Here is a 21,082-nt window from a genome sequence, read left to right as displayed (position 1 = left end):
AGAGTTCAAGACCATCCAGTTTTAACTGATTGGTTTGTAGTGGGAAAGAGAGCGGTCATATCAGGTGAGTTATTTCTTTCTGTTTCAAAGTATGTTGTTTACTGTTAGGCCTCGCCATGATATTTTAGCGCTGTTATTACTGGGTTTAAACGTCAGCTGTGTAACCTTGTACATGTACAGTCTGACCACATCTATGCCTATACTTCTTTTAACCACTGCACTTGGAGCTGAGGTGAAAGTGCTTTTCAGAAAGGCTCATGCTGCAGTGTATTAGTATACTGGCCTAGTGGACAAACGCAGTAAGTGTTTTTGTTGTTGAGATCAGTTTGCCATTGTAGTTGTGAAGAACCGGAAAAAGTAATGTGAAGCCTGCTTAACCAATCAGTGCGTGAGGCTGGTATAGCTGTTCACATTGTAGAATTGGGGAGCTAATTGATTTGTCACGTGTGCCTTCTGCTATTTGTTGTAGAAAATTTGGCTTCTATATCATTTTGACAGTCTGAACAGCCTGTTGGGAGAAGCATGAAGTTAACTTACACACTTTCAGGGGTGGTCGATCTCTAGGTACTAGATATGGACCACATGTGAGCAGGACTGTGTGAGAGCAGAGACTGACCATAAATCCACTTCTTGCTTTCATATTTCTTATTCTCTGACTTTTTTATTGACTTCTTCTCTTCAAACGAAAAACTAAAAACACTGAAATTGTTAATCCCAGAGTTATTGGACTTCTTTTCTCAACCATTTAAGGATTATGCTGAAGTAGAGACTTGGGAATAGGTTGTGGGAGGTTAGCCTTTGTACCTGCAAACGTGTGTGTTTGTGCACACGTGCTTGTGTGTGTTCACACATTACGTGAAATCCAAAGAAAAAAATGTTTTTGCTTTGCTCCCTCTTGTATGTTCAGTATATAAGGGCTAACAGCTTACCCCTGCATTCTCCCAGCCCTCTTAGCTGGATAAAACGTTGAGAGGTAGCTTTGATAATACACACATAAGAATACAATTTCAATTTCATTTGGCAGCATTGTTTAAAAGGATGTATGGAGATGACAATCAAGCTTGGGGAAAGCTGACTACAGCATTATTATGTCAAGATGCACCTTACTAAAGTCACATTTTTATTTGTGGCATACTAAATTGTTCATCTTGATGAGAAAATGTTTAGTGCAAAATTTTATTTTGATACAACTATTCTAATCACTGCCGCATGTGTGGTGGAAATTGTAATAGTTTAACATATTAGTGCAACCCATCAATAGTAATGTACCTGTTCACAAATGAAATACAGATTGAAACAACAATTCTTTCTCCTTTAACTGACTATACAGGAGAGATAAAGAGTATTACATGTCACACTGTCTACCTAGTTGGTGACAACAAACAGTCATGAGTAGTGTATGACACACGAACCCAGGCTAAAAAGATTATTCTCACGAGCTGCTGTGAAACCACTTTTTCCAGAATTTTAGAACAGAATGACAGATTTGATATCAGCCGATATTTTTTCAATACCCTAGGGTCGAGATTAGATTAGATCTTAAGTAATGGTTTAATCACTGCAGATTTGAAATATTTAGGAACAGATCCAGAAATGGAGAGATTAATAATTTCCAGCAGTCTGCTCACAAGTGAGCCACAGAGTAGCTACCTAAACTCTGTGAGTGAGATAGATTATCTCGTCAATAGTTTTATATCCTCATTGAGGACAACTTTGGATGCTGTAGCTCCTCTGAAAAAGAGAGCCTTAAATCAGAAGTGCCTGACTCCGTGGTATAACTCACAAACTTGCAGCTTAAAGCAGATAACCCGTAAGTTGGAGAGGAAATGGCGTCTCACTAATTTAGAAGATCTTCACTTAGCCTGGAAAAAGAGTCTGTTGCTCTATAAAAAAAGCCCTCCGTAAGCTAGGACATCTTACTACTCATCACTAATTGAATAAAATAAGAACAACCCCAGGTTTCTTTTCAGCACTGTAGCCAGGCTGACAAAGAGTCAGAGCTCTATTGAGCCGAGTATTCCTTTAACTTTAACTAGTAATGACTTCATGACTTTCTTTGCTAATAAAATTTTAACTATTAGAGAAAAAATTAGTCATAACCATCCCAAAGACATATCGTTCTCTTTGGCTGCTTTCAGTGATGCCGGTATTTGGTTAGACTCTTTCTCTCCGATTGTTCTGAGTTATTTTCATTAGTTACTTCCTCCAAACCATCAACATGTCTATTAGACCCGATTCCTACCAGGCTGCTCAAGGAAGCCCTACCATTAATTAATGCTTCGATCTTAAATATGATCAGTCTGTCTTTATTAGTTGGCTATGTACCACAGGCTTTTAAGGTGGCAGTAATTAAACCATTACTTAAAAAGCCATCACTTGACCCAGCTATCTTAGCTAATTATAAGCCAATCTCCAACCTTCCTTTTCTCTCAAAAATTCTTGAAAGGGTAGTTGTAAAACAGCTAACTGATCATCTGCAGAGGAATGGTCTATTTGAAGAGTTTCAGTCAGGGTTTAGAATTCATCATAGTACAGAAACAGCATTAGTGAAGGTTACAAATGATCTTCTTATGGCCTCAGACAGTGGACTCATCTCTGTGCTTGTTCTGTTAGACCTCAGTGCTGCTTTTGATACAGTTGACCATAAAATTTTATTACAGAGATTAGAGCATGCCGTAGGTATTAAAGGCACTGCACTGCGGTGGTTTGAATCATATTTATCTAATAGATTACAATTTGTTCATGTAAATGGGGAATCCTCTTCACAGACTAAGGTTAATTATGGAGTTCCACAAGGTTCTGTGCTAGGACCAATTTTATTCACTTTATACATGCTTCCCTTAGGCAGTATTATTAGACAGCATTGCTTAAATTTTCATTGTTACGCAGATGATACCCAGCTTTATCTATCCATGAAGCCAGAGGACACACACCAATTAGCTAAACTGCAGGATTGTCTTACAGACATAAAGACATGGATGACCTCTAATTTCCTGCTTTTAAACTCAGATAAAACTGAAGTTATTGTACTTGGCCCCACATATCTTAGAAACATGGTGTCTAACCAGATCCTTACTCTGGATGGCATTACCCTGACCTCTAGTAATACTGTGAGAAATCTTGGAGTCATTTTGATCAGGATATGTCATTCAATGCGCATATTAAACAAATATGTAGGACTGCTTTTTTGCATTTGCGCAATATCTCTAAAATTAGAAAGGTCTTGTCTCAGAGTGATGCTGAAAAACTAATTCATGCATTTATTTCCTCTAGGCTGGACTATTGTAATTCATTATTATCAGGTTGTCCTAAAAGTTCCCTGAAAAGCCTTCGGATCAGGGAGACAGACACCCTCTCTACTTTTAAGATTAGGCTTAAAACTTTCCTTTTGCTAAAGCTTATAGTTAGGGCTGGATCAGGTGACCCTGAACCATCCCTTAGTTATGCTGCTATAGACTTAGACTGCTGGGGGGTTCCCATGATGCACTGTGTGTTTCTTTCTCTTTTTGCTCTGTATGCACCACTCTGCATTTAATCATTAGTGATTGATCTCTACTCCCCTCCACAGCATGTCTTTTTCCTGGTTCTCTCCCTCAGCCCCAACCAGTCCCAGCAGAAGACTGCCTCTCCCTGAGCCCGGTTCTGCTGGAGGTTTCTTCCTGTTAAAAGGGAGTTTTTCCTTCCCACTGTCGCCAAGTGCTTGCTCACAGGGGGTCATTTTGACCGTTGGGGTTTTTCCGTATTTATTGTATGGCTTTGCCTTACAATATGAAGCACCTTGGGTCAACTGTTTGTTGTGATTTGGCGCTATATAAATAAAATTGATTTGATTTGAAGTAATCCAGGAAATCTTGTGTTGTAAAAGGAGAGCAAATTACGGGTGGTTGTCCATGTATAAGTGTTGCCACAGTGTCAAACAAGAACTTTGAGTTATGCTTGTTTTTGTTGATTAAATCAGAGTAATAGGTCTGCTTTGTAGCCAGTAGTGCATGCTTATAGTCTTAAAGGTAGCATCACGCCGCGCAAGGTAAAATACTTCTAATTTTGAGCTACACTATTTCCGTTCTAGACATCTAGCCTTATGTTTGAGGCCACGTAAGTTATCAGTGAACCAAGGTGACTGTGTTTTGGGGGGGGCGTGGTTTTAACAAAGGTGGCGCAATCATGTCGAGTGTAGTTTTGAGCGCTGAGTTGAAACTATTCATAAGACTGTCTACGGATTGGGCATTTGAAAAATGTGAAGCTAAGATATCAGCCAGTGTAGCTTCGACTTCAGTCGTAGCTGAGGAGTTGATGTGTCGCCGCAGTGATAAATAAGGTTGTTGTTCCACGGCAGCGAAACTGTAAACCTAATGAGTAATCAGAGACCACTGATGCAAGAAGCATGAAGTCAATATTCATGACAGCAATACCATGTGTTTGAACCAGATCCAGGGTATTTCCATTAATGTGCGCCGAGTCCTGAATGCATTGCCGAAATCCTAATGCATTCACAATTTCCATAAATGATTTGCAGAGGGGCTCAGAAGGCTTATTTATATGAATGTTAGTCACCAATAATCAGAATGTTATCTGCACTAGTTTAGTAGTTAGAGATGAATTTCCCAAATTCATCTAAGAATTCAGATTATGGGCCAGGGGGCCTGTATACAATGACAAAATCATATGGCTGATTTTTATTCTTCTGACCTTGGCAATACGTAGCATTGTGGACAGAGCGGAGAATCAGATGCTCAGACGAGTTATATTTGTGACCCCCAACAGCTAATAGGCTAAACCCACATTTATAAATAAGAGCAACACCCCCACCTTGCTTCGCATCATGAGGGACATGACTAAATGTGTATGCCGTGGGCAGGCCTCATTTAAGGGGCAGACAGCTGTAGGTTTAAGCCAGGTTTCACAGAACTGAATCATATCTCAGTGATGATCCATATTTAGATCATTAATCAACAATGATTTTGAGGATAGTGACCTTATGTTAATGAGACCCAGACTGAGGACCTCAGTGGGGTTGACAGTTGGATTGTTTGGATTTAGGGGTGGTTCCAGAGTAGCATATATAAGATGCCTGGAAGTAGGTTTAGGTTTGAGACATACCATGCGAGTTGGAGGTAGCAGACACAAAATCTTTGATATTGCTGGAACAGCCAACAGGCCGTCCTCAATTTCAGCATCATCCAATGTAGTAATGGGTGTTAAATTTGCAAAGTATATCCCGCTCTGATTTTTATGGACATGTGTACGGAAGCAGACCACAGTCTCAAATTGTTGAATTTGCCTCCCTGGCTGATAAACTATACTGTCACAATCGTGGATTTTCTGCACTAATTTCCCCGCTAAGCTAATGGATGCCACACCCACATTTGCCATAAGCCTTGCAGGGTCTCTAATCACCTGCTCAATGGCCTTCGGTCAAATGTTAATGTTTCCCTCACTGTAGAGCTCTATCTGTGTTCGCAGACAAGATGGCGGTGCCTTCCCTAGTAGGGTGAAGGCCGTGCGGCATCAGCAAGCCACGGTGACCCCAGAACGAAGGCCACTTATCAATAAAACTAAAGCCTTGCTGTCTACAAATTTGCTCAAGCCACCTATTTAATGATGTCAGCTGGCTAAATGCCTCATCATTACCCCGGGAGTGGAGGGGACCAGAGACTATGTATCGACATGTCCATTGATTTATGCACAGCATAAATAATATGTTCAGCATGTACTCGCTGCTGCTGCCTGAGCACGCTATTCGCACTGTTCGAAACCATCGCCCCTGGATCCTCATGCTTCTCTGACCGTGTGTCCCTCCTGGCAGCAGGTGGAATTTTTCACCATTCACCAAAATGTTTTTTTCCCGCTCTTTTTCGGCCGGTTTCCGCTTCTTTCACCCACTTTTGTGTTATGTGTGAAGGGGCCATAATGTCCATTTGTCATGGAGCTGTAATTCAAAATCCTAGTAGATTTTGCTGATTAACATAAGCCTTCCAAAACATCAGCATAAACTTCATGTGACAATTACATATGTAATTTATGAGTTCAGTTTTAGTTACTTTCTCGGCAGCATTGTAATTGTCATGTTTCATGTTTTGGTATTAGTTTTGTAATTCTGGGTTGCTATCACTTCTTGTATTAGCACCTATGTTTTATTTGTAGTCTTTATCTGACGGTTTGTATTACTCGTGTAATCGCTGTGTTCCTATTCTCCTCGTGCTTTTACTTTGGCAGTCCTTACTGCATGGTATTGGCTTTACTTCCTGGGCACCCATGTTTCACATATGTGCTAAATTCTCAATTATTTGAAATATATTATTTAACTATCACAAATCCCTTACTCCATTGCCATATTTTATTCCCCATGTTTTGAAGTTCAGTTGCTGACCTTCATCGCCTTCCTAATTCTGTTTGACCTGTTGTTCTTGACCTTTTTGCAAATTTGACCTCACTCGGGCAGTTCTGGAATCTACCTACATATGTGTGCCAATTATGGTGCAAATTAAATGGTGAAGTTAAAATCAAAATCTTAACTTTTGACTACAATGACAGTGACATCAGTTCCTGACCTTATGATGTTATATCGATGTGTTTGTTCTTTGTGAAAATTCATTTGTCTTATTTCCTTGTTCAGTAAAACATTTTTTCATTCCTTTCAGTTGACAAAATCTTCTTGTAGTCCAACTGAGTTTGTTCACTAATTTGGGTGACGTTTGATGCTGCCAAAGCTTAGGCAAGCAAATCCCCCCCCCCCCCCCCCCACCTGCTTAAAAAAAAATCCTTAAATGCAATTGCGAACACCTTTCTGGCTTTTCAGTTTTAATTAAATTCATTACCCCCCTCCGGTATGAAATACTGGGGGATATAGCAATCAGCAAGCCCATATGTCTGTCCATCTGTACATCCATTTTCACTTGTTTGCACGATATCTCAAAAACCAGTTGACCAATTTTATTCATATTTAGCATAAGGGTGTACTTGGGTGATCCCTTGATCACCAGTCAATTGTGGTGGCCTTGGTGTCAATTTCAAGGTCACAGCAAGATACTAAAGATACTGTCATTGCCACCCTTGTTAGCATGATATCTCAGGAACCAGTTGACCAATTTCATTTATATTTAGCATAGGGGTGTACTTAGATACTTAGATGATCCCCCGAGACTTTGTTTTACTGATTTGTGGAGACTGGGCAGATATACCATCTCCTGATGACTCTTGTTTATGTAGTGCCAAATCACAACATAAGTAAGTCATCCCAGCGCATTTCACAAGGGTAAAATTTAACCTTATCAACACCTATGAGCAAGCATGTAGGCAACAATGGTAAGGAATAGCAAATGACTGCATTAATATCGCGCTTTTCCATCTGCATCAGATGCTGAAAGTGCTTTACAAATAATGCCTCACATTCACCCCGATGTCAGGGTGCTGCCATACAAGGTACTCACGACACACCGGGAGCAACTAGGGGATTAAGGACCTTGCCCAAGGACCCTTAGTGATTTTCTGGTTAGGCTGAGATTTAAACCGAGGATCCTCTGGTCTGAAGCCCAACACTTTAATCTAAGAAAATAAGTCCTCGGATATTTTATGAGGAAGAAACCTCAAGCAGACTGGACTCAGAGGTGTGACCAACTACTTTGGGCATTCTAATGATAACAAAGATCAAATGGACAAAGTACAACAGTGACTTGTCAAACATGCAAAACAGATGACAACATTTACCCTGACATGCCACAATTTCACCAAAGAACACAAATGTTGAACTCCCATATTGTTGAGCGTCTGAAATGACTCATTGGAACAACTTTGAGCATGAGCAGTTCTGGGTCAAATCTTGCCTTAAACGACTTTCCATCATTCCCAGCACCAAGACTGCCCACACCAAGTCTGTGGTCTCACTTATTACAAAAATACAGTGTTGTTCAAATACTGATTTGTAAATAAGTTGTTCAGATATCCAAATGCTTTGAACATATTTCACATATGCTATTTATCTTCATCTAAAAAAGTCAGTTTTTATGTACCTATCTGAAAATCTCTACACAATACTCAAAAGAACCACTGATGTGCACAATTTTTCTTCACATTTGTGAGTTATTGGTTATTGTCATTTTTACACAGTACTAGGAGAACAAACTCCCCAACAACTTAAACAACAATCTTTCATTACAAAGTCCTCAAAAATAATAATTAAGATTAACAAGTAGTTTTACATTATTCAAGAGTCACATCTACTGTCACTGCAATCACTTTTGCCGATATATGTGAGTGGTTGCAGTCATACTTGCTGTATATGTGTGGCCCGGGTAAAAGGATTAATGTGGCACTGTAAATTTTTTCAGTGATGGACATTGAAAGAGTTAAAGCCATCACAAACTGGACAGCAGGTCTGAGAGGTAATGCATGGCTGAGTGCCGGGCTAATGGGCTGCTCTGTTAGCTGGAAATCAAATGACTGCCTCTGCATTTTAAGTCCCTCTGTCGCCTTCATTGACTGAATAAAGATATTCATCTCCTCCATGTCAAGGGGTAGGGGGTGGAGTTCAAGCAAAAGAGAGAGGGTTAAAAAAAGGGATTGGCAGATCATCATAGGTGACCCTGAAGACCTAATGCAATCATTAGAAACTTGAGCACAAATGACAACTCATCTGGTGCAGAGTCTGTAATTAATTGTCTGCGAACAGGAACACTAGGGCTTGGGAGCGTGAGAGGTGGGATGGGTGAGCTAATGGGGGTGAGGAGTTGGCAGTGGTGGCTGGTAAGCAAGGGAGGTGATTGGAGAAGACGATGTGACAGGTGAGGGGAGACGCAGCAGCTGAGATGAGGCAAGACGATGATGCAACCGTTTAAGGGTCTTTTTAAAGAGCAACAGACAGAGATCGTTTGGGACAACGGGAAACCAAACTTGTACTGTAGTGTCTGAGAGAGGCAGGATGAATGGATAGGTGAGAAGAAGAAGTAAAACATGTGTGACATGTTTTTTTGTCTGCCTGTGTGAACAAAATAACTGACATAGCTTTGGTCTGATTTGGATCAAAAGAGGTAGACAAAGGATAAAGGGACTTTGAGAGTTTGAAAAAAGTTTACCAAAACCTGAGATCACACGTCAAGATCAAAATTAGGGACCAGTGCTAATACATATTTTGTATCAGTATTCTGAGGAACTGGCCAATGGTATACTTGAATTTCCTTTGACCTTGGGTGACATTAAAAGGTCAAATTAATTTAGAAGTACTACTTCGAGGAATGAGTTAACAGTCCACATATGTTTAGCATTAGATACTAATTTGAAGTCCTACATCTGTTTTCTATTTCTCACATGACCTTTGACCCAACTCAAGGTCATAACTATCTCCCTTAAACAGTTTGTCGCCAGTATGGTTTATTTGTACACGATGACAGGGTTTTGAGTTAGTTAAGGATAAAGTGGTTAAAATTTCAACAGAATTTATCAAATGTCAAGGCTATAAAGAATCATATATTTTAGTAACACTGAATCAAAACTAAACATGTAAGGCACAGGGACGGGGGTGGGGAGCGCATTCACTGTCTTAGTGCCCATTCTTGTTAGTTTTGCGGCTGTATGGTTCCTTATCTTTAAGGTGAGGTCAGAGCACCTGATGTTCACTGAAGATTCCAGACATATTTGAGGACGAGTAGAGTTGTGGACAATCCAGGGCAGTTAAAGGTGCTGTAGTTGCAATACAGGGTTATGGGTGTAATTTATACAGTTGTATGCAAATGTTTGGGCACCCCTAATAATTTTCATGATTTTCCTTTATAAATCATTGGTTATCTGGATCAGAAATATCAGTTAAATATATCATATAGCAGATGAACACACTGATATTTGAGAAGTGAAATGAAGTTTCTAGTATTTACAGAAAGTGTGCAATAATTATTTAAACAAAATTAGGCAGGTGCATAAATTTGGGCACCCTTGTCATTTGATTGATTTGAAGACATTTAGCACTAATTATTGGAACACAAAATTGGTTTGGTAAGCTCATTGACCCTTGACATCCTTACACATTTGAATTCAGTCATGAGAAAGGGTATTTAAGGTGGCCATTTACAAATGTTTCTCCTCTTTGCATCTCTTCTAATGAGTGGCAGCATGGGACCCTCTAAAGAACTCTCAAATGACCTGAAAACAAAGATTGTTCAACATCCTGGTTTAGGGGAAGGATACAAAAAGCTATCTCAGATTTCACCTGTCAGTTTCTATTGTGAGTAAATGGAAGACCACAGTCACAGTACTAGTTTAGGCCTGAAGTGGCAGGCCAAGAAAAATCTGATAAGCTGAAGTGAAGGATGGTGAGAACAGTCATATTCAACCCACAGACCTGCTCCCGAGACCTACAACATGGTCTTGCTGCAGCTAGTGTCTCTGTGCATCGTTCAACTGTACAGCGCACTTTGCACAAAGAGATGCTGGATCAGCATACTTTGCACAAAGAGATGCTGGATGAAAGAGTAATGCAGAGGAAGCCTTTTCTGCGTACACGCCACAGAGTTGCTTGAGGTATGCTAAAGCACATTTGGACAAGCCAGCTTCATTTTGAAATAAGGTGCTGTGGTCTGGTGAAACTAAAATTGAGTTATTTGGACATAACAAGGGGTGGTATGCATGGCAGAAAAAGAGCACATCATTCCAAGAAAATTTGGAGGTGGTTCCATCATGCTGTGTGGCTATGTGGCCAGTGCAGGTACTGGGAATCTTGTTAAAGTTGAGAGTCATATAGATTCCAGTCAATATCAATAGATTCTAGAGAACAATGTTCAAGAATCAGTGACAAAGTTGGGTGACAGGTCTGGACTGCAGGCAGGCCAGTCCAGTACCCGTACTCTTTTACTACGAAGCCACGCTGTTGTAACACGTGCAGAATGTGGCTTGGCATTGTCTTGCTGAAATCAGTAGGAACGTCCCTGAAAAAGACGTTGCTAGGATGGCAGCATGTTTTGCTCCAAAACCTGGATGTACCTTTTAGCATTGATGGTGCCATCACAGATGTGTAAGTTGCCATGCCATAGTCACTAACACACCCCCATACCATCACTGATGCTGGCTTTTGAACTTTGCGCTGATAACAATCTGGATGGTCTTTTTTCTCTTTTGTCCGGAGGACACGTCGTCCATGATTTCCAAAAACAATTTGAAATGTAGACTCATCAGAGCACAGCACACTTTTCCCCTTTGCATCTGTCCATTTCAAATGAGCTTGGGCACAGAGAAGGCGGCAGTGTTTCTGGATGTTGTTGATGTATGGCTTTTGCTTTGCATGGTAGAGTTTTCACTTGTACTTGTAGATGTAGCGACGAACTGTGTTAACTGACAATGGTTGTCTGAAGTGTTCCTGAGCCCACGCAGTAAGATCCTTTACACAATGATGTCGGTTTTTAATGCAGTGCCACCTGAGGGATCGAAAGTCATGGGCATTCAATGTTGGTTCTCGGCCTTGCCGTTTACGTGTAGAAAGTTCTCCAGATTCTGTGAAACTTCTGATTATATTATGGACTGTAGATGATGAAATCCCTAAATTCCTTGCAATTGAACAATGACAAACATTGTTCTTAAACTGTTGGACTATTTTTTCACGCAGTTGTTCACAAAGTGGTGATCGTCACCCCATCTTTGCTTGTGAATGGCTGAGCCTTTTGGGGATGCTCCTTTTATACTCAGTCATGACACTCACCTGTTTCCAATTAACCTGTTCACTTATGGAATGTTCCAAACAGGTGTTCTTTGAGCATTTAACAACTTTCCCAGTTTTTTGTTGCCACTGTACCAGTTTTTTGAAATGTGTTGCAGGCATCCATTTCAAAATTAGCAAATATTTGCACAAAAAGAAAAAAGTATCAGTTTGAACATTAAATATCTTGTCTTTGTGATGTATTCAATTAAATATAGGTTGAAGAGGATTTGCAAATCTTTGTATTCTGTTTTTATTTACATTTCACATAATGTCCAAACTTCATTGGAATTGAGGTTGTACCTTAAAGGTGCAAAAAAGAAGGTTCGTAACATGGGAACGTGTACAGATTCTGGACACCATAGGGTAGAAAATGAAGTACCGTGAAATATGTAATGTAATATACCAATTAAAGAGTCTGGAGTATTAACCTGTGAGGTTTCAGAGCTTAATACCTGCTCACTGTGGACACACAGGTGAATCAACATTTAGCGTGTCTCACTGCAGGCAAAAAAAAAAAAAAAAAATGCATTTTTGAAGATTCGTGGACCATACTTTGGCTAGTCTCCTCCCTTAAAGGTAATACTCCTCCAATGGCATGTCAGTATTTCTGAAAATGTGACCTACAGCAACTGATAGAGATTTGTTGGAACTGTTAGCTAGTGCTTGAAGTATTCAAACAAAGATGTATTGTGAGTACTAAACAACTGTGTACTCTTGACTCATGGCATAGTTCCAAGCTAGTTCTGTAACAACTGGAATGCTGTAGATTTGTGACATGGTATGTCACAAATTGTGACATACCATGTCTGTGCATTATTAATGAACCTGATATCAAATACATTCAAAGAAATAGATGACTAAATAGTAACTACATCTTAACTATACCTTAATTAGTGACATTCCATAAACAGCTGCCCTGCATAATTTGTATGTCATCTATGAAGGGCAAGTTTTTGTGATGTACTAAAATGTGACGTACTCTGTAACAGGAAACAATAAGTGAGTGTACATGTTCCCATGCAAACATTCAGTGAGTGATGGTGCCTTGTTGATGGTGGAGGCCAGAGAAGAATGGCCAGACTGGTTGGAGCTTTTATAAAGGCAGCACTAACTCAAATAACCACTCCTTATACTCACGGTATGCAGATGAGTATCTCTAAGTCCATTATTCCTACTTGAACTCAACCTATTTCCCATGTGTCGCAAATGTTTATAGGAATGACCCTGTAATTTGCTTTCTCTGCCATTGTTTATTTTGTGGGTTTGACCAACCAGGGTCATGCAGCTACATATGCAATAACTTCATAATTCTGCCACAGTTTCAACCACAGTCTAGAGTTTCTGATTCCCGATCCTCGCTGGGCCTCTCCCGATGAGAAGAAACCAACACCATCTCTACCCTGTCGCTCCTTCTGTGTTAAACGTGTGATTTAATCAGGGTATTGATATGTAACAGTCGGCACGATTTACACAGGGTCTGTGCTTATAGAACACCTGGGGGGGGCTGACTGACTCATCAGCCTGTATCAGTCACACTTGGGTGAAGAGTGAGAGAGTGGAGAGATGACAGAATGTGAAGAACACTAAGAACTCTGGTGCTACCTTTGCAATGGAAGAGGCTGATTTTGTGCACACCACAGTGGATTGCATATGTGTTTCCACCTTAAAAAGGAAAAAAAAAAAAACGAACTGTCGAGCCCGGGTTGGCCACCAGAGCTGGCCATGGGGAAAGGCACAGTACCATAACTCTCTGTCACCTCTGCCATTCATACTGTGTATCAATTATTCTGCTCTTGTTTCTCTCGTTCCACATGTCTGGCTTAGTCCTGGTTGTTGTCATCTTCTCCTGCCTGACTTTACCCAATCAGAGTCATGCCCCACCCAGTGGTTTTTCAGAGCTGCTCAGAAGTACTGTACCTACCCAGGATCAGGACTTATCTCCCCCCGATAAAGGCCCCATAAATCACCTTTCAGGCACAATCCCTACAGTAGAGATGCACAAAGGTGTCAGACACCCTAAAATGCCCCGCAAGTTCCTACAGTGGAAACGGGCTTTCTGAATGCAGAAGGGGGGCCTATCCAGTATTAGCGAGGTGCATCTCTCGTAAAGTGACCAGCGACTGCGTGTAAACTTTTTAATGAGCCGCAACTTCAGTTCATTGATTGCCTCCATGATCTAAAACATATGATGGGATTGCTGTAAATATGGTACAGCAGCATGTCAACATTTTCCACAGCTTTCACAGAATACTGTCTGCTTCACTCTCATCTTTCTATCACTTCAGTTGTTCTTCCACTGTTCCCTCCCTACTGTGGTGTGCCAGTGCTATAATATGTTCCAATGGTTGTAGTAGCAGGCCACAGTGTCTCTGAGGCCTTGTGCTACACCACCATTACTATCTGGCCTGCCTCCACTACAAATTGGATGAACAGACACTGACACATTTTCAATATTATTACATTAAACCAAGTGGATTTTGATTGATAACCTAATATTGGCCTAATGCAAAACATCAATCATGGCAAGTATATTAATTATTTAATATTGTGGCCTAATTCAGAAATCGATGCTGCCTCTCTGTTGAAGTCACAGTGAATGGAGGGAGGGAGAGAGATAAGGAGAGAAGGAAAACTCAGTCCCTGAAGACCTCGGGAGATTATATGATTTGAAAAGCGAGACGAGGATGTAAAACCCTGCGTGTCTAATGGAGGAAGTGATCTGTTTGGCTGTGGTGTGGACAGCGATGGACAAGCCGCCGTTGACAAATGGAGAAAAACATATGAAAGCAGGTGACATTAAATGCAAGTGAAGAGGTTAATAAAGGTTGGATCACAAAATGAATTTCAGGCAAAGATGTGGTTATAAAGGAGTGTGTGGCTAAAGGGAAAGACAGAAGAAAGCAAATGAGTGGAGGAGGAGGATTGAGTGCTGCGTCTCCCCCGTGTTAGATTGTTTCTCACTAATTGTGCTTCATTAGCGGATTACACACACTGTCACCACGGTAACAAATGTCTTGCTGTCTAGTAGCTGTGCGCCCGTCATGTATAATGAATGTGGTGGGGTGTTTGTCAGAATGTAATGTAATTACTGCGAGATGAAGTTTGCCTTAAGTGGTTGACTTGTTTGCATGTGGCTCACCGACGGCGCTCACAGTAAACAAGAAAACAGTCTTTCTTCATTACTTTTTGCACTTCACAATGGGATATTTAAAACATTTTATGAATATTTTAAGATGTTCAGTTTAGCTGTGGCTAATTGAGTAACCTGTTGATTATTTTTCATTAATTAATAATTATTTAAAAAAAGTAGAATATGCCCTCAACATACAGTGTCTACAGATTTCTTAAAACCTAAGAAGAAATCTTTCATTTACTCATTTAGGCCAAACACGTGACCATATCCAGAGAATTATCCTAAGATTTATCAGACCCAGTCAAAATAAGTAAAGTTATTTGACATGAAAGAAAGAAGGAACTCCCTATGGCCCACTGGTGCCCGTTCCTTTCACCAGATTCCATAAAGAGAAGCAGATAAGTGTCTGCACTCCTGTTGGATGGGACGCCAGTCCAATGCAAGTTTCTTCTCCAACCATGACTCATAACTATTTATAGCTGTATAGACTGACACAATGCAGATGAAAGACACAGACGGTTAGCGTAACTGGGAATTGACCCCAGATCTGCTTATTGGTAGCCCAACTCTTTATCCCGCTGCTCAATCTGCCAAATCTATAATCCTGTTTAAAATCTGGTTGACATTGATTTATAGTTGTTTAAAATCAGTTGAAAATAGCTGTCAAGATTAGGCATGGGCCGGTATGAAATTCGGACAGTATGATAACCATGAGTAAAGATACTGCGGTTTCATGATTTCATGGTATTTATGTATAGCTTTGAAATGTGCTTTAACAACATTATGGCTGTATGATAACCATGAGTAAAGATACTGCGGTTTCATGATTTCATGGTATTTATGTATAGCTTTGAAATGTGCTTTAACAACATTATGGCTATTTGCCTATGAAGCGTGCATGATTCAGGCTCACTAATTGACACGATGTCTACCACTACGAGCACTATACCACTGATAACTTTAGAGAAAATACCAAAATAATAGTCATTAGTTAGTTATACTCAATAGTTCTTTTAGACATGTAGCATCTGCCCCGTGGGAAACATGACTTACTTGCTGAGGGAGAAACATGGCTGAAATGAAGTCTGGAACTTCGGATGCTCAATACTTGGCCCAGCTTCACCAAAAAGTGCTTGGAATAGATGTATTTTTCCTTCTTGATGTTTGTTGGAGAAATTTGGTCGACCACAAGCACAACTCGAGTCCACCGCTTGTAATTCTCAGTGGATTCAAAGATGGGATAAAGTTTACTCCTTCCATGTAATCCTTTGCGGGTATCTTGAATCGCTCCGAGTCCGACACAGGCTATAGTTACGGTGCTTTGTTGCCACCATTTTTGGCTTGAAGGGCTATTCCGCAGAAAATAAAACAAAAAATCTGACTTGGTCCTTAGACGGAGGGAAAAGTTCACTGCAGGCTTTACCTCCTTCAGCCATGATGCAGAGCTAGCTAACGTTAGCTGCCTGTTTGTAAACAGAGACAGAGGTGCGTGCCAGGGGGAAATGCGGCAGTGGCCGCCTCTGCTCTGCCTGAATTCTCATAACCTGCTCATACCGCAGGGACGGTATAACGGAAAATTTTAGTGGTTTTGATACTGTGGCTTTTTTATACCGCGGTATACCGTGAAACTGGTTACTGGCCCATGTCTAGTCAAGATCAGAGGTTATTGATTTCATGCCATGCCTGGATTCACACCCACGAAGTCAACCATCAACCCTATCCTGTCTTTGCAAGTACTCATTGAAAGCTTGCATGAATATCCACAGTGCTTCTTTGCAGCCTATGTTGAGTTTTCCCAAAGCGTTTTATTTGGTTAAAAATTCGCAACAAGCAGCAGCAGCAACAGGGGACTCTGCCCCTGTGCCACACAGCAGGGGCAGAGTTGCTGAAGTCTTTGCAGTGAATCTTGGAGTTTGTCAGGGATATGTTTTAGTTCCAACTCTGGTCGGCACTTACGTGGACTCTTTGTGGAATCTGTATATACCTTAATTGCAGTACTTGAGAAGCTGAGTGAGGAGTCAGAATTTCTGGATTTGTGATCGTCTTTGATAAAGACCAAGATCCATGATTTCAATGACTTCCTGGACCTGGCCATCAGAAGTGTTTGTATATGCGATGAAAGTGTTGGCAATTTTAGAGGGATTCACTTATCTCAGTGATAAGTGCTATACTTGATGTAGAAAAGTAACCAGTTTAAAATGCATCCTATCTCTTTTTGCAGGATTAAATCCAATTTAAGATTTTTTTTTTTTTTTTTTTGAGGGTTTGTTGTTGGTTTGAGTCGATCCTAGCATAATTGTGGGAGTTGCTTGTCCATCACAGGGCTAATGCTTACAGACAACCTTTGATGGTCACACTTATGTTTAATTTAGAGTCACCAATTCACGTAATCTACATATTTATCTCGAACATCCAGCAGAGGAAGGATGAGGTCATGTTATCACCCCTGCCTCTCTGTTTACCGGATAAGATAAAAAAAAAAGTACCTTTCAATAGGAAGAAATTGTAGACACGGACAACATGTGGGCTTTCGACAGGAACCCCAGCTGGGATTAAATGCTGAATCTTCTTGCTGCACAGTTGCAGTGCAAAGCAGTACATCACTTAAAAAAACTCAGTTTACTTAAAAAAAAAAAAAAAAAAAAAAAAAAAAAAAAAGACACGTGGGCAGTCAAAAAGAAAAGCCTAAATTTGCCATTTTGTCATAATAAATAATTCAAATGATTAATCAGTTGTCGAAGCAGGCAGCTTTTTTTCCCAGCCGTGTTATTGATTAATCGACAGACCGTTTCAGTGTTGCTGTTTGTTGTAAATTTCAGTCCATTATTTAATCACATGGATAATATGGGAGTGGTTTGGGCTTTTTCATGCTATGGAACTGGCTTGTGTCAAGGGACAGAGAGATGGATAGGTGGAGGGGCGGAGTGGTTGGAAGTTGGATGGATTAGACAGTATGTAATTTTAGAGATGGTGTAGTTTTACACTGTGATGCTGCTGGCTGCATTAGCAACTGAAGCCTGTCGATAAGCCTTTCTCCCTCTGCAAACATGCGCGCGCGCACACACACACACACACACACACACACACACACACACACACACACACACACACACACACACACACACACACACACACACACACACACACACACACACACACACACACACACACACACAGGAATGCCATGACCAGAGTGTTGTCGGTAACGGGGGCCGGAATTGGAATGGGGGTGTACTGTGATTGGGATGGGGGCTGTTTGTGTTCTCTTGATCTTTTAGTTTTCATGGTTCCACATTTGAAATGTGCCCAAATTGCATCTATTATTTACTGCCAATTTGCTCTTTTTAAGCCGACTGTTGCCCCTTCTACTTCCTCTACTCTCCCCAATTTACACATAAGATGCCAGTTTTTTTTCCTGTAGTTTGAAATCATTTTTATGACTGCCAGCAGTGCTGCAACATTGTTAGTGAACCTCTTTTTGGGATAGAAGCAAGCACATACACAAATCTGTTGATCAACAGTCAGAATTGCCAGCTATTTTGATAATTAATTAAGCCATTTAAAGACAAATAAAATGCTGTATTTTGATTTGTTCATGCTTCCCAAATGTGATAGTTTACTCTTGCCTGCCTGCCTGTCTATCTGTCTATCAAACTCCCTGTAAACAAAAGTTGTGGTGATTGTGATGGTGGTGGGGGGTGCTATATAGAAATTTCCTTGTCCCTCTGTTTTTTTCTGTGCAACTCCTCCTTAACCAGTTTGTGAATTTCAGTGGAACTTCACACAGTGGTAGCAACACATACGAAGATGTGCATGAAAGAAAATAGTTCCAGCATGACGTCTTCAAGGGAAGATATTTGTACTTTCATATTTAATTGATGCATCATATAATATTGACTTTGTAAGCACAACTTCTCTTAAACCGGTTTATGGATTTCAGTGAAGCTTCACACAGTTGTAGCACACCAGATGAATGAAAATAATTACTCTCCTATGACTTCAGTGGCGATAATTGGGCAATTGTCAATTATATGTGGAAATAGACCTGTTAGGCTTTTTAATGCAGATGTTGGCCGATATATTAATTCAGGTATTTAATCACAAAAGATTTTCTACCACAGTTGTATAATACATGCATGCAAGTAATTGGGCAGGGTGGTATTATTATTTTGTGGGACTGCTCACAGATGTAGTTCATTTTTCTTTTCAATTCATTGGTAATAAATTTGAATTCAAGGAGAAAAAAATTGGTTCAAAGTACTACTGCTGTACAGAATGAGTTTTTAATCAGGTTTAAAAAGATGTAGGGCTGTTTTCCATTTTCCTTCTTTTTTTACAGTTACATTTTATCTTTGCAGTCAGTCATAAAAACAATCAACATGTTAAGCATTGATTGTAATAATTAATTGCACCCTTAATACAGACAGAGAGGAGCAACACTGCAGTTCATTATACTCATTTTCCTTTGATTTACATGAATTCAAGACCAGTACCCATTCAATTATTAAAATACATTGATTTCTACAGATATTCTTCCTAACAAATAATCAGAATTTTCCTGCCAAAAAACTCACTAATTCATCTGCCTCATGTGTGATTAGGGACTAACCCCCTTGTGTGTGATGATTTGCGGAGGTTAATGCTGGATTTTACGGTGGCAAATTGAGTTTTACCAGGGACGTGTTATATTACATTCTAATGCAATTCCAGCGTTTGCACGGATCCGTGTCCACCACTGAAGGCTACATCTTGATCCGCATAATAATATAGTTCGGTAATAGTGTTATGGCCTGGTCACACGGCGTTTGCTGAATGAAGAAAAAAGTCATAAAGCCCCAATTCATTGAGAAAAAGTGGACGAATGAGCTGGCATGTCTCCCATCACCGAAAAGCCTGCGAGCAGAGGGCATAAAAGACCAAAACTAAACCGTAACTAAAAAAAAGAAAAATGAAGCGAACACGACCTTGACGCTGTTATTATTTCTGCAGCGAGTCTGTGCTCTCCACAGCCACCTGCAGCTGTGTTGTCTTGACAGCAGGTTTGAGCATGTGCGCGCAAATGCACATTGGAGCTAGAGATGGCATGTGAACATGCGTAAATAGTTAAAGTAGTTGATCAAACATTCTTGCCGCTATTGTTTCTGTATGAAAACGTTGCTTTTCATCCCACACATGGACAAGTCAGCTCATCAGATCTTTAGTTCTTGATCCGTTCAGATATCATCAGTGTTCGTGCAAGACGTCAGACGTGGGGGGGTTGGACAAAGTTGGACGACAATCAAATGGAATACTGACGATATGGAAACGACGCAAACGATGAGGAACCATCAAGACAGAAAGCAAAACGGAATGTGGACACATTGAAGTTGTTGTTAGGATTCGTTCACATTTTTCAAGAGTCTGAAAATTCTGATGAAGCTCCAGCTACAGAAATGAAGCTGGACGACGGTTAAATGATGTATCCGAAAGTCGGCGTAAATCCAGATTTCTTGTTTCGTTTTGGCTTTGGTGTCCTTCGTTAGTGCCGTGTGACCGGGGCTTAACACAGACAAAGGATATGGTTGGTTCGTCAAAACTTACCGTAGCAACAGCGTCTTCATACCAAATTGGAAATTCTGTGAGGAGAATCCACATTGCTACTTTCATATGGTAGCTTAAATTAATCCATTTCGGTGTCATTGCTCCACCAGTTGTTTTTTTTTTTTTCTTTTTCTTTTTGTTTATTGTTGGTTGGCAACCTCTTGCTCTCAGCTGACAGCGCCATTATTGACATCTGCGTAGCAATGCGCACGGACAGGGCGCGGAGTAACACATTAAATATAAAACAATATTTTGCCAGTGTTTGCACAATATTTTATAGTCTGAAATCTCACACGATTAACTAATCAGATTTTTGTAAAAAAAAATGTAATTGGATTAGAATTGAACTTCAATCTGTTTGTTTCACACATCCTTTTTCTTTTTCTTTTCTCTTATTGTACATTTTATCTTCTTGCACATTTTATTACTGTAATTGTTCAGTGTTTTGTGTATAATTATATATGTCATACAGAGAGAGTGCAGCTCAAACCCAAGTCAGATTCCTTGTATTCTGTGGATACTTGTGAAATAAAAGCTATTCTGATTCTGAACTCTTTAAGTGCACTAAAATGTGTAGTATTTCTGTCCTTTCTTTCATGTGTCTGTTGCATTTTTTTATTGGTGTAATCTTTGTGAATGTCTGTGTGAATGCTCTCTTACTTTAATGCCATTTTGTGTCACCACTTTTA

The 21,082-nt window shown here is 40.2% G+C and overlaps 1 protein-coding gene across 2 annotated transcripts in view; it reads left to right on the top strand.

The window, feature by feature from the left end:
* The window catches only part of rsrc1 (arginine/serine-rich coiled-coil 1), a 324,374-nt gene that overhangs the window by 113,257 nt on the left and 190,035 nt on the right, over positions 1–21,082 (top strand). The gene's annotated exons all lie outside the window — the stretch shown is intronic.

The sequence above is a fragment of the Thalassophryne amazonica genome, chromosome 4 (genome assembly GCF_902500255.1).
Source record: "Thalassophryne amazonica chromosome 4, fThaAma1.1, whole genome shotgun sequence".
Lineage (NCBI taxonomy): Eukaryota > Metazoa > Chordata > Actinopteri > Batrachoidiformes > Batrachoididae > Thalassophryne > Thalassophryne amazonica.
The sequence above is the reverse complement of the archived record's forward strand: the minus strand, read 5'-3'. Positions and strand labels throughout refer to the sequence as shown.